Raw genomic sequence first — 12925 nt, forward strand, 5'->3', positions numbered from 1 at the left:
AGGCCTCCTTTCACGTAAGGGCCTCTTCCAGGCCGCAGAAACCCACTCCCAACATGGCCACGCTTGGCCTCGGGCGTGGCACGTTGTCATGGGGGCATCGCTGAGGCGTCCTGATGTCACAGTGGCATCTGCCCCCCGCATTGTGACAGGGGCCTATAAAAGCCCCTGCGCCTGGCCCGCCACTCACTCATCTTCCAGATTCTCAGCGATTGCCAGCATGGCTGGACTGAAGAGATCCTGGAAGATGAACTGCCCGCAGCTGCGCGCAGCTCAGTGGTTCATGGAACCACAGCGTAAATGGCGGCGGAGGAGTGACGGTGGATATGGAGCGACCGGGGCTGCTGATGTGGAGCCCATGGAGGTGGATCCAGCTCCAGAGGTCGACGAACCGATGGAGGTGGATCCACCTCCAGCCCATGTGGCTTGGCACAATGTCACCGTGCCAGGGCTCCCACCTGCAAGAAAACATCTGCATTGCAGGAGCGCCCGGAAAGCTCCATATTCACGGCACAGCCTCCGCCGCCATTAGCGGGGGGAGGCCATCCAAATACCATCAAGCAGGCTTGCCTGTGGGGTGGCCTCCTCCCCATCCCCCATCCCCCATCCCCACCTCTCGTTCAGAGGTGTCATCTCTTCTGCTCGGAGTCCCGAGGAGCGGGCAAGAGTGGACTTGGCTTCCTTTGGGCTGTTACGCCGGGGTGACAGGAGGCCCCCTCAGAAGGCTGCGCTGGGCCTTGGGTGTCTCAGTCTGAGGATGAGAAGGCTGCCCAACGAGAAGGTGCTTGAAAGACGAAGCTGCGCCCTCCATGGTGGTGCACAGAGAACTGCAGCAGATCTGCCAAAATGGTGATGGAGACAGCTGCTCCTCTGAAGAAGCAGGAGACCTCAGATCTGCCAAAACGGTGATGGAGACAGCTGCTTCTCTGCAGAAGCAGAAAGCTTCACATCTGCCAAAACGGTGATGGAGACAGCTGCTCCTCTGAAGAAGCAGGAGACTTCAGATCTGCCAGGAAGAAGCACTGGAGTGCAGCCTCAAGTCCACTCAAGATGCTTTGATACCAGTTCTTATATAATAATAATAATAAAATAATAATAATAATAAAAAAAATCAAACTGTAAAACAATTGTCCTCTCTTATTTGGTAGCATTTTTGCGACTGTATCTGGTCTCCTGCATGAGAGGTTCCCTCCTTCAGTGGGAATTTGTCTCATAGAGAAGCTCCCTAGTGATCATTGTTCTCTATTTCTTCTGTTGCACCTGGCTTTGAAACAGGGTGGAGACAAAGCTGTTTCATCTGCTTTAAGTTCAAACCCCGTTAGAAAGCTTCCAGCCATGGAAGTAGCTGAGAAGAAAGAAGAAAGGAAATACAGTGGGAGACAGCTCTTGATTAACAACTGTGCTTCACTAAATGCATTGTAATACAAAGTAATGGCACAGGTAGTATCTGCTGCTCCTGGGTGTTTGTCTTAAACAGAACAAAGGTCCAAAATGTTGTACATGGTCACTCTGTTACGTAAGTGGGTTAAACCAACGTGAGCAAGGTTGTGGCTCTGAGATGGGGCTGGTAGAGGAGGGGGGTTGTCATACATGGGACACTTCTGGCCAAGGGAGAGGAAAGGCGAGACAGGTCAGTCATTGGTTCTTAAAAAGCAAAGGCTCAGTCAGTGGCCTGCTCAAGCCTTATTATCTCCTTTGCAAGCACCATCCCCATAGGAACCAAACCCAAAGACATTGTATATAGGCTAGAAAAAAACTCAGGATTTCTTTCCTATGGGAAATGCTGATGTTTTGTGAAAGGCTTTGTTCTGAATTAGAACAGCAAGAAGCAGCTTAGAAATACCCAGAACTAAGGACATTTTGGAGAAAAATAAAAGTAGGGAAACCCAAACCATATTTTTTTTTCCCCTCAATGAAATGGAACAGTTGATTGTTCCCAGCACTGGAGGATTTTCTGCGTGCTTTCTTACTCTGGGGCACTTCCCATTAAGTCCTTAAAGTCAGTGGGACCCTACGGAGTCGGGAAAGACAAAGCCCCAAATAACAGAAACAACAGCTCTCGAGGCTCTCTGCCGAGGAGACCAGAGTAACCCATCTCACACTCACGCTGGGAAGCCTGGAGCTTCCCACTTCCAGACCTGCTATCAGGCAGCACAGAAGGCCTGAGGTCCCAACCATCCCTGCAGCCCACACGCAGAGCCTGAGCTTGGACCGGGAGTCCCTGAGCATCAAGAAGGCAGTGAGAAACCAGACAGCTCTCTGTTAGCAGCCCACGAAAATGTCAGCAAGAGGTTGTCAAACAGCCAGGTTTCCTCAAACATTTTGGTTTTGACATAACTGACATTTCCAACAAACCCCTTCTCTCAGGGGGAAAAAAAAGTGTTCTTGGAAAGTTCCCATCCAACTGTACTTATGATACATACCTACAGAAATAGCATTGCATTTAAAGCCCTTTCACGCTTAATTTATATGGACCCTGTGAAAAAAGGAGCACGATTGCATGTGATGAGTGCCTAATAGTACGCTGTATCTTCCTGCGAGAAACCATCTCAGAGCACAGTGTATCCACGTAACAGTCATGTATCACAATCTGTATGTGTCTGGCTCTTAGTCACTGAAATAACACCTTGGTATTTCATTTTTGTGACTGCTAATTAGAGCGTAGTACCTTCCTTTGTGGTAACATATTCTCATGCACAGCTTGACGTTGAAGTACACACAGATTGCCCAGGGAAACGCGAGCTTTTTCTTTTTTTTTGGTGTGATAATTGATCTGAACTTGCCTGCATTCATTTCCCTCAAGATGCTTCAGATTAAGTGAATGAATCTTTTGTCTGAAGTGCTGCGTAAAAGGACCGCACGCAACGCAGAAGGCCCAGTGCTCCTACATTCACACTTTTCCACATTCCCTCTACCTGCTTTCTCAAAACAGTCTCCTCACCAAACGTCAGCCCGAAGCAGAATTCTGCTGAGTTCAGAGGCAGAGATGCACCGAGATGCTTTGCTCAGGCAGACCACGTACCCAGCAGCGCTGTTCAGGTTAATGACCTGATGATTAGCAGAAGCAGACACCTTTGCAGGCAGAAGAAAATGACAGTGAACTTTGTTCTCTTACAGTTTCATACATCGCTGCACCCTGGGAAGGAGCAATCTCCTCCCCAAATCATGACTGGCCATTTACCAGGGGTGTTTTTAACCTAACGAAGGCTGAGCAACCTTTCATCTTTTTTTTTTTTTTTTTTTTTTTTTTTAAAATGAGGTGGAATCACTGTCTTAGCAACTCTGAAATGATTTCTAAAAAACGTAGGATGGAACTGGCAATTATATCCGCTGAAAAAAGGTCACGAAATGGCAATTGCTACAGGTCAGCAATACAGCAGATCTTGCCAGCATTTGAGCAAAGGAGATCCTGGCGAATAGAATAATGAGAAATCACCAGCAGCAGGTCCGATATCCCCAGCTCTCATCATGGGCCATGCAGGATCAGAATTTTGCTCTTCACAATGGACATTGCTCCCTGCTCCAACAGGCCCCTTGGGTGTAGCTGCGGTCTCAGGGACCCTTCCGTCCTCTTGGCCCCTGCCCTTTATTTCCCCAATCTGCCAGCAGTACCTGAGTCAGGCACAACTTCCCACAGAACAGTTGAGGAGATCATCTCCCCCAGCTCCCCAACCAAAGCAGGCCCACAGGCATTCTTATACTGGCTTATCCTGTCTGTATGCCAGAAATAAGAAAAAGATTCATGAAAATTTTTCACACACGCTCCCTCCCTGCCCACATCTCCCAACAAAACGAAGAGTCATGCTGCAGCCACGCTGTCCTGGGAGTGATGATTTAGATACGTCATCCCACCCTTCCCATGCATGTACACGCACAAAATCATCAAAACAAAGGTCAGCATTTTTCAGGAGTCCCCAGTCGTGACCACCAGTTTATGCTATCTCTGTGCTTGTACGTTCGGATTTAGCACACAACCACCCAGGCCTGGTCTTGCTGCACTCATGGCCAGGAGGAGACCACCAGATCCCACAGGAAGTGCAGGGGCACTGTTCATACCAACATCACAAGCACAGCAAAAACACGGCCCAGGAACAGAGCCAACGTTACCACTTTCACTGTGAGCAATGTCAGCCCAGTACTTGCCTCAGGTCCCGGGTGCACAGAAACCCAGCATGACACTGTGTCCCCCAAACCCACGGTAACACAGAGCCTGCTTTGCACGAGATACAACATAAACACCTGAGAAATGAGAAGGGCAGAGGGACAGAGGCTAAGTACTATCCAAAACACCTTTGAAACCTACTCCTTGTATTTTAACTGTACCACCAGATATCCCTTTCTGACGGACATCAGCTATAGCCACGCAACAAGCACCTGTGTGTGGGCTGGGGGAAGCTTATGCAAGAGAAGCAGGTTGCTCTTCAAAGCTCTTTTACATAACATGGCTGCAGAATTCCTCCATGGCTCCTAAAAACACTTCAACCAGAAAAACACTCTGGATGACTGAGCAGCACAGGAGGAACAAAGTGTAGCTCAATTCCCAACCTGACATCTGTGCATCTTTTAATCTAGGAGCAGCACAGGAGTCTCCTGTGCATCACATTCCCTTCTCAGACTCCTTGGGGAGCGCCCTGCTGAGGAGCCTGCAGTGCCCATATCTTGCTGTCACCTGTGAGCGTGGGCCAGAGCCAACAGGCAGCTCCAGCATGCAGAAGGTACGAGCGTGGGCACGCAGGAACATCTTTTGGTACGGGGCTGACTGGAGCGGTGACCTTTAGGACACACTGGCATTAAAAAAAAAGAGACCGTGCTTACGTAGCAAGGTAATGCTGAACTCTTTTTTTCCAAGGAGATAGGTAAAACAACATAGAGAATGTAATGGAAAAAAATGTTCTGGCAGTAAACTTTTGACAGCCAAAATCCAGCATAAAAGGGCTACTCCTCCGCTACCCCCTCCTTTTTTTTTAAGGGAAGTTTGTACTTTTTAATAGTAAAATGTGGTGTCAGTTTTATCAGCATTTCCAGAAAGCCATTTATTAACTAGCACTTGTGTGAATTCCCTGTGCACATAATGGAGCTCTCCCCCGTGGTTTCTTACCCGCAGATCCCAGAACTAGAAAAACTCACCTGGAGGTCACCTCTCGCAAGGATGCAATTCTCTGCTGTCTGAAAACATGATAAAGCTGCTTTCCATTCATTTCTCAGTGAAGTGCCGGATTTCCTGCTCTATTCTACTTTTTCAGGACAGGCTCCCTACTTAGTGCAAAGAGCAAACTGTCAGCTAAGCAAAGAGAAGGGTTGGGAAAAAAAATAAAGAACAGAGCTGAAAAAAAAACATTTTGAGGAATGGAAAACATTGATTTTTATCAAATCAGAACCAGCTTAGAAGTGTTCCATCTGAAGGACTGAAAAAATATGATTTAGCTACAGGGGTACTCAAGTGAGTATCAATAAGAGCTCTCCAGTATGATTTCACATCACACATTGATATATCTATTCTTACAGGAGATAAGCTCAAAAGGGAAATCTATTGCCACAGTGTACTAACAAACATGTAACTCCGGTGAGTTGTGTGCTGAGCACATTAGCCTGAGAACAATAAGGCAGCAGGAAGCTGGGAGGCAGCAGCCCCCCGGCTGACACCCACCCCAGGTCCACACCTCAGCTGAGTGGGTGAGGGGGCCCGTTACCTGCCACTGGGGCTGCGTGCCACCCCGTCCTGCCTCTGGCACTGCTCGTGCCAGTGGGATGGGACATTTCTGCAAGTGGCACGTTTGTTAGCAGCTCTCGTGGATATGGCACACAGAACAGGGGCTCTAGGGCTGGTCTAGAAGCAGAAGGAAAAAAATAAAATCATCTTTACTCAAATACATCCATGCACTGTGTAGCGTAAGCAAAGACTCGTCATACCGACCAGTAGGAAAACAGGTAGCAAAAAGCAGGCAACAGAAATGCTCCTTGCAGAGCGTGGCTACACAGCTCCCAGAAATACGGTCATGCAAACAAAATAAATTGCCAATATGTTGGCAATTTAAATGAAAAGCCTTGGCTCAAGGAATACAGTTTAATGCCAGAACAGTGCAGAATATGTTGTCCTCTGGGCAAAACAAAACCAAGAGTATTTTTCTCTGTTTCTGCCTTAATTACTTCTTTGGAAAGAAACGGCCACTTCAAACTAGGTCAAGATGACAAATCACAGTAAATAAAGCCTGCTGTGTTGGTTCATCAAAATGAGGCTCTTCAGCACTTTTGGGGGCTTAGTGGGGTTCCACGGAACTGGTGAACCTGGCTGGGAAGCCCACATTAACCCACAGGAGCTGGACACCAGGCGCAGTTCATCACAGTGAGATTTTGGAAGCTGCACCAGAACAAGGTCAATTTAGTATTCTGCCTTCAGGGGAGGAAGTATTTCCACAGACCAAACTGAAGTGTTGTTAACCCTGAACAAAAGTACAATAGCACTCTTCAGTAGAAAAGAGTGATTTGCCAGCAGTGGCAGATGAAATACAACATGCCCCATAACACAGTATAAAGACATCCTCAAACCTCCTACTTTACAAGTGATTCACTGAAGAACTGTACGTAAGCAGGAGAGAGTCAGACACTACGGTGCGAGAAGTTGGTGCTTTAATAAAGCACTAAGCTGATCTGGATAGTTAAGAATCAGTGGGTACATATACACAGCAATAAGATAAATAAGCAAGTTAAAAAAAAAAAAAAAAAAAAAAAAAAGCTTTTCAGTACCTCTACTTGTCAAGAGTCAAACAGGGAAAAATATTTTCTATATACACTGATGAGATTATAAAAATGTGACCAGATGTCTTTTATGCCTTGTAATACCCCGAGAACCTCTGAGACATCTGTAGAAAATGCTTTGAGGATATCATTTTGAAAAGCTGCCTTCTGCTTCCCTTCACTAATATTATTTCCCTTAACAGTGGACACAGATTGACTTCAAACAGATGTTCAACTCAGAACAATCCGATTCTCTTCATTTTAACAGGATAAGGAGGCTAAAATAAGTTTATTAACTTGAAGGCCCTAGAGGAATAGTTTCTTGCTTAAATAGTACTTGTACTGACGAACAGAATCAATAAAGAATTAAAAAGGTAGAAGCTGCCCCTACCAGCCCATGTTTGTATTTCCAAGTTAGTTGCATAGCATCTTCAAACCATTATTTTCCAACGTTTTTCACGTTGAGTAGCAAAACTTAATCATACCAGACGATAAATTTTGTCTTGTTTCATTTTCTAATTCACACGAAGCCAGCAGTAAAGTCACAGACGATTTAAAGATGAGCTCTATGCACACTGCCTGATCCACCTGAACCAACTGCAGGTGAGCCACTGGAGCTAGGTCAGGAGTAATTAGACTGCTCGTTACTTGAATGAAGGCTATCAAGACAGCAAGACTGCTATTTGCATTGGTCTGCCCATTGGTTATTTGCTGGTTGGCTAAAGCTACTTTATTTTTAATCTAATTTCAGATTGCTACAAAAAGTTTACTTTTCATTTTACAAGGAAGCTAGAAATATCAAAGCAAACAAAATGTGTTCATTTTATAATAAAAATGTATGTGTAGAACCGTTTCATAGTTACAAAGGGATACATCCTAACTTTTTATTTATTTTTCTCTTCTTCTTTGAATAATAAAGTAACAGAAATTCTGTTTGAGATTGCAAAACTTTGCGGTGGACTAGATTTTTTTTTTGGGGGGTGGAGGGGCAAATTCTGGTGAAAAAATTTCATGTGGCTCTTCTTGGAGCTATGGAATTCCTGTGGTACACACAATGGAAAAAATCTTGTAATGATACAAGTCTGAAAGCAGCAACAGCTGGGTAGGTCTGGCATCCTCAGGCTTCCTGATGGTCTCTTACACAAATTAACGAAGAACATACCCTTAGGAACCACGTGGCATGTTTCTGTCCCAAACACAGCTAAGAAATGTGAAGTCACCCAATCATACCGGAGAGCTGTGCAGCAGCTTTGGCTTTGCACCTATTTCTTTGCTCCAGCTCTTTCTCCTTCCTGAAAGATCTCCAGGGCTGCCAGACAGACAGCAACACTGCTGCAACCAACATGAAATGGACGCCACTTGTTGGATGCTAAGACAACCTCCAGCGATTGATTTACTCCTCTGGAGCTGCAGCCCAGAGGTCTGCGGAGGATTCAACAAGAGCCACCCCACACCTCTTCGTGTATCAACTGTGCAAAGACCCAAAAAAGGAAAGGCATTTGGCATTTCAAGTGCCGGACAGATGGATGGGAGGAGTGGTACTTGGAATGTCGAATGGTGTGAATGAAGCATTTGGGGATGGGATGGATTTAAAACATTACATAGTGAGCACGGTGTACTGACAAAGTTATTGGCAGTAGGAAATCTGGTTATGTTTCAACAGAGCAGCCAATCAATTAAGATTTTATTCTAGTTTTGGCTCTAGGTTTGCCTCTGTAGCCTTTCACTAGACACCATTCCTACTAAAAGTCAGTTGTATTTATACCACGGTTGAAAATTGCATTGGTGAGTTGCTATGACTAATTTTATGAAGAACTGACAAAGTTAAGTTTTAATGATGAGAGCAGAGTGGATATTATTTAGAGGGATGTGGAGGAGTAAATCTGCATGCAGCTCTCAAAGTCAAGATAACTTTGCAGCTAAGGATTAATATACATTCTTCAATTATTTTTTTCCTGCATATGTCTGCATAGGGATGGGAGAAACAGGAGAGGGAACTAGGAGACCAGTAAATGAGAGACAAACTGAAGAATACAGTCATTTTGCACCGTTGGCAGGATATCTGAGAGTAAATTAATTTTTATCTTACTCAGATTCAAATCAACAACCAGGCGATGAAAATAGTTCAAAATGAGTATTCTGCAAATTGCCATAATTAGGAGTTGTACTTGGGACTTTGTAGACTATAGGCAGATACCCTATCAAGCAAGCTAGGAAACGTACATCTACAGAAACTCTATTTATTCCCTCTTATGCATTGTCTGGATTACTGTAGCACAGCTCTAGCTTTCAGTAAGGCCTCTCAGAAGCCCATCCTGACTGAAAGCTTCCTTCTGGATTTCATGCTTGTACACTACTACCAGTTGTCACTCTACAAACCCTCTTCCACTTTCTGACCATTAGGTTAAAAACACACTGAGAAATACAACTATGAGCACATTTTCATCCCTCCATGTTTGCCAATGAATGCAAAGTCCATTTTTTTTTTTCCCCCCCAAATAACCTTTTATTTCTGAAAAATCAGATGAAGACTCTGCATCACTGGCATCCACTCTGGACATGCTGCTGTGATACTACTGCCAATGATACATGTATGTGCATCAAGGAGGAAAACTCTGGAGTTTCTAGATTTTCTTTTTAATTAAAAATTTTAAACAGCCAATTATTTCGCCAACAACCTCCGAATGACCTTGCACAAGCTGCTTTCTCTCTTCCCTCCCTTCTATTCAGGATTTATCATCTTTACAGAAGGGACTGTCTGAACAGGCACAGTGCATACCACAGAGGATCCCTCATTTCAAATTAATAAGTAGTGATACCAAACAGTGACAGAGGTCACACAAATCAGAGAGAGAGAGAGAAGATAAAGCATGAGAGATTTATCACTGTTTCCTTTGAGTCACAAGAATTTTTCCTCATGTTAGGTTTAGGGCTAGAGCAAGGCAGATCCAACAGTGCTTTCACAACTCATCTAGGCACAGAACAGTATTTTATATTTATTTATCCTTTTGTTTTATACATATATAAGTAACAAGTTTGTCTGCGGTGAAAAGTAGGAAAAATTCTTGGTAGGGTCCAACACCAAGTCTCACACACAGCCTGTGGGACAGAGCAAGCTTTCTCCTCACGATGAATTGACTTTCCCCAACGCTTTTCAAGGCAAATTCACAACCCCAGGAGAAAGCAGTGGTAGCGCGCTGCAGAGAGCCCCCACAGCTGGCCCCCATCTCTTTCAGCCACCACTTTGTCCTGCGGTCACCAGCCTGCACCGTGGGCCCCTTTCTGCTGAGGAGAGGTACTGGAAGCAAGCCCATGGTGGTCCTATTTCTCAGGCCTATGTAGCAAGGGACACCACACAGCACGTCCTGAGTTTACCCACGACCCTGTACAACACTGTATAACAGGCAGAAAGCTGTACAGACAAAGTGCTCCCCACCAGGAGTGGGCAGGAAGCCCCACAGGGCCTGTGGGGGCTTCAGCCCTAACCAAGCGGGCCCATCCCATCCCTGTCCCACTCCCATTTTATTTCACAGAATTTCACAGAATTTTCTAGGTTGGAAGAGACCTCAAGATCATCGAGTCCAACCTCTGACCTAACGCTAACAGTCCCCACTAAACCATTTCCCTAAGCTCTACATCTAAACGTCTTTTGAAGACTTCCAGGGATGGTGACTCCACCACTTCCCTGGGCAGCCTGTTCCAGTGCCTCACAACCCTTTCAGTGAAGTTCTTCCTAACATCTAACCTAAAACTCCCCTGGCTCAACTTAAGCCCATTCCCCCTCGTCCTGTCACCAGGCACGTGGGAGAACAGGCCAACCCCCACCTCGCTACAGCCTCCCTTGAGGTACCTAAAAAGAGCGATAAGGTCACCCCTGAGCCTCCTCTTCTCCAGGCTGAGCAAGCCCAGCTCCCTCAGCCGCTCCTCGTAGGACTTGTTCTCCAGGCCCCTCACCAGCTTCGTTGCCCTTCTCTGCACCTGCTCAAGCACCTCCATGTCCTTCTTGTAGCGAGGGGCCCAAAACTGAACACAGTACTCGAGGTGCGGCCTCACCAGAGCTGAGTACAGCTTTATCATCTGCATCAAGCTGGCGCTGTGGCTTCTCCTCAGGAAGGACGAGGCAGGATCGCTCTGCATCCCCACAGAGAGCTCCTACAGAAGGATAGCGAGGAGAGGCACCTGCAGCTCCCTGGCCCAGGCCTCCTCACCCACCTCCCCCTGCTCCCCACAGGCCCCATGGGCGGCAGCCATGTGCTGTGCCACAGGGAGCCCCATTAACGGAGACAAGCTGCAGGTGAGAGGCCAAAGAGCAGCAGCTGCCCCTCAGCACCACCTGTGCCAAGCTGGGGGTGGCTCTGGGGCCCTTCCACCCCTCCTGTCATGGGCAAGGGCGCCTCGCTCATGCCCTGAGGTGAGGACGGGGACTCCTCAGGCCCTACCCTCAGGTGAAAGGGGTCCCAGGGCAGGGCTTGGGGGTGCCAAGCCCCAGGCAGCAGCAGTGGCGGTGTCCTGCACATACTGAACAGCTGTCCTGTGAGAGGCCTTTGATTTATAGAACTTAATAGCTCAAAATGCCAAGAAAATCAAAGGAAATCCTTCATGATATACTCTGGGGAAGAGGGAAATGAAACATCTTCAATACTGTGGAAGGGCAACCTGATATTTTTATTATAATTATTATTTTTTTTATCCATTAAACATATTTCTTCTCTTTTGCTGACTGTGAGCTGTCTTAATTTTGTGTTTGCTTTTCTGCTGGCTCATGTGTATGCTTTTAACGGAAGCGCTGCCCCATTGAAGGCAGCTCCAACAGCTGCCAAGAGAGGCCCAGCCTTGCAAGGCAATTTCCCTGTCAATTCCACGTGTGCACCTGTGTGTCAGGGACTGGCAACTTTTTTGGCACTTGGTACAAAGCTAGTGGGTATTTTCAAACCTACTTTTGAGCCCAGAACTGTCAAGTGAAAAACAAACAAACAAAACAAACAATCAAACAAACAAACAAAAAAAACAAACCACCTTTTTTTTTTTTTTTTTTTCTCCAGGTGGTAGTCACTCAAATGAGAGGACTACAGAAATCCATTCCAAGTTAGGCCCAACTCCCTAAATGTGCTTTTTATAGGGATGTACAGCATTAAAAGGGTCTGTACAACTGCTCTATTTAAATTCCTTTTAACTATTCCCATCTCTTTTGATATTTTTGTGAGATTTTGTGCGAAAAGAACTCAGAAAACTTAGTCCTGGGAGTCAGTTTACAAGACTTTTTTCCATTATCATTTTCTGTTCCTGTTTCCTCAGCTAACCTTCTTTTCCCCAGTATTTGTACCTCACTTTGTCCAGTCCTTTTGCCATTGCTCACTGTCTTAGTTATCTTCTGGTTCTGTGTTCATCATCTCCTATCTCCTCTCAGAAGAAAAAACACCACACGATGCAACTGTCCAGTAAGTTACTGAAAAATAAATTATTTAATGTCTATCTGGAAATAAATCAATTCAACAGCATTGTTTTTTTTTGTTTGTTTTGTGTGTCTTTTTTTTTTCTTTCTTTTTTTTTTTTTTTCCTCCTGTTCTTGTTTTTACCTCTTTAGAGGGGTTACCTTTGCCTTTTGGTAGCAAATGAGAGTTTATTGCTGAAGAAGCAACAGATAAACTAATAATATTTATTTTTCATGTTGCCAATGACTGTTCATTAGTGCATCTGGAGAAAGATGAGCAGCAAGATTAAAGGGGTTTGTATACGTGCATCTGCCTTAATATAGAAGTAGCTTGGTCCAGCTATCTGGCATTAGAATAACTCAGTACAAATTGCTTTAATTAAATACCTAAGTCATATGTGGATGCTTCCACATAGTAGGGCTGCTTAAAAAGGGAAATATCTGAAGGAAGCTATTAGGAGGGGAAGGGAAACTGAAAGACTAAAGAAGGTTAAACCTCACTAAAGAAAACCTGATAAAATAAATCCTCTCCATCTTCTCCCCTGCTGCACACACAGATGCTTGCCAACCCCAGTGGAACATGACAGATTACAAAGGAATTTCTTCCAGAGGATATCTTCAAAGGATGTTCACAGATGCGTTTTAAAATAAATTGGGTGGGTATTGAATTCACATCATTATACTATACATACTGCTCATTTCTTCCTTAGTGGATGACTCTTGGGGATCCCTCTCTCATTAGGTCCCAGGCAGGAAAAAAAC

The sequence above is a fragment of the Aythya marila genome, assembly GCF_965140915.1.
Source record: "Aythya marila genome assembly, chromosome: 9".
Classification (NCBI taxonomy): domain Eukaryota; kingdom Metazoa; phylum Chordata; class Aves; order Anseriformes; family Anatidae; genus Aythya; species Aythya marila.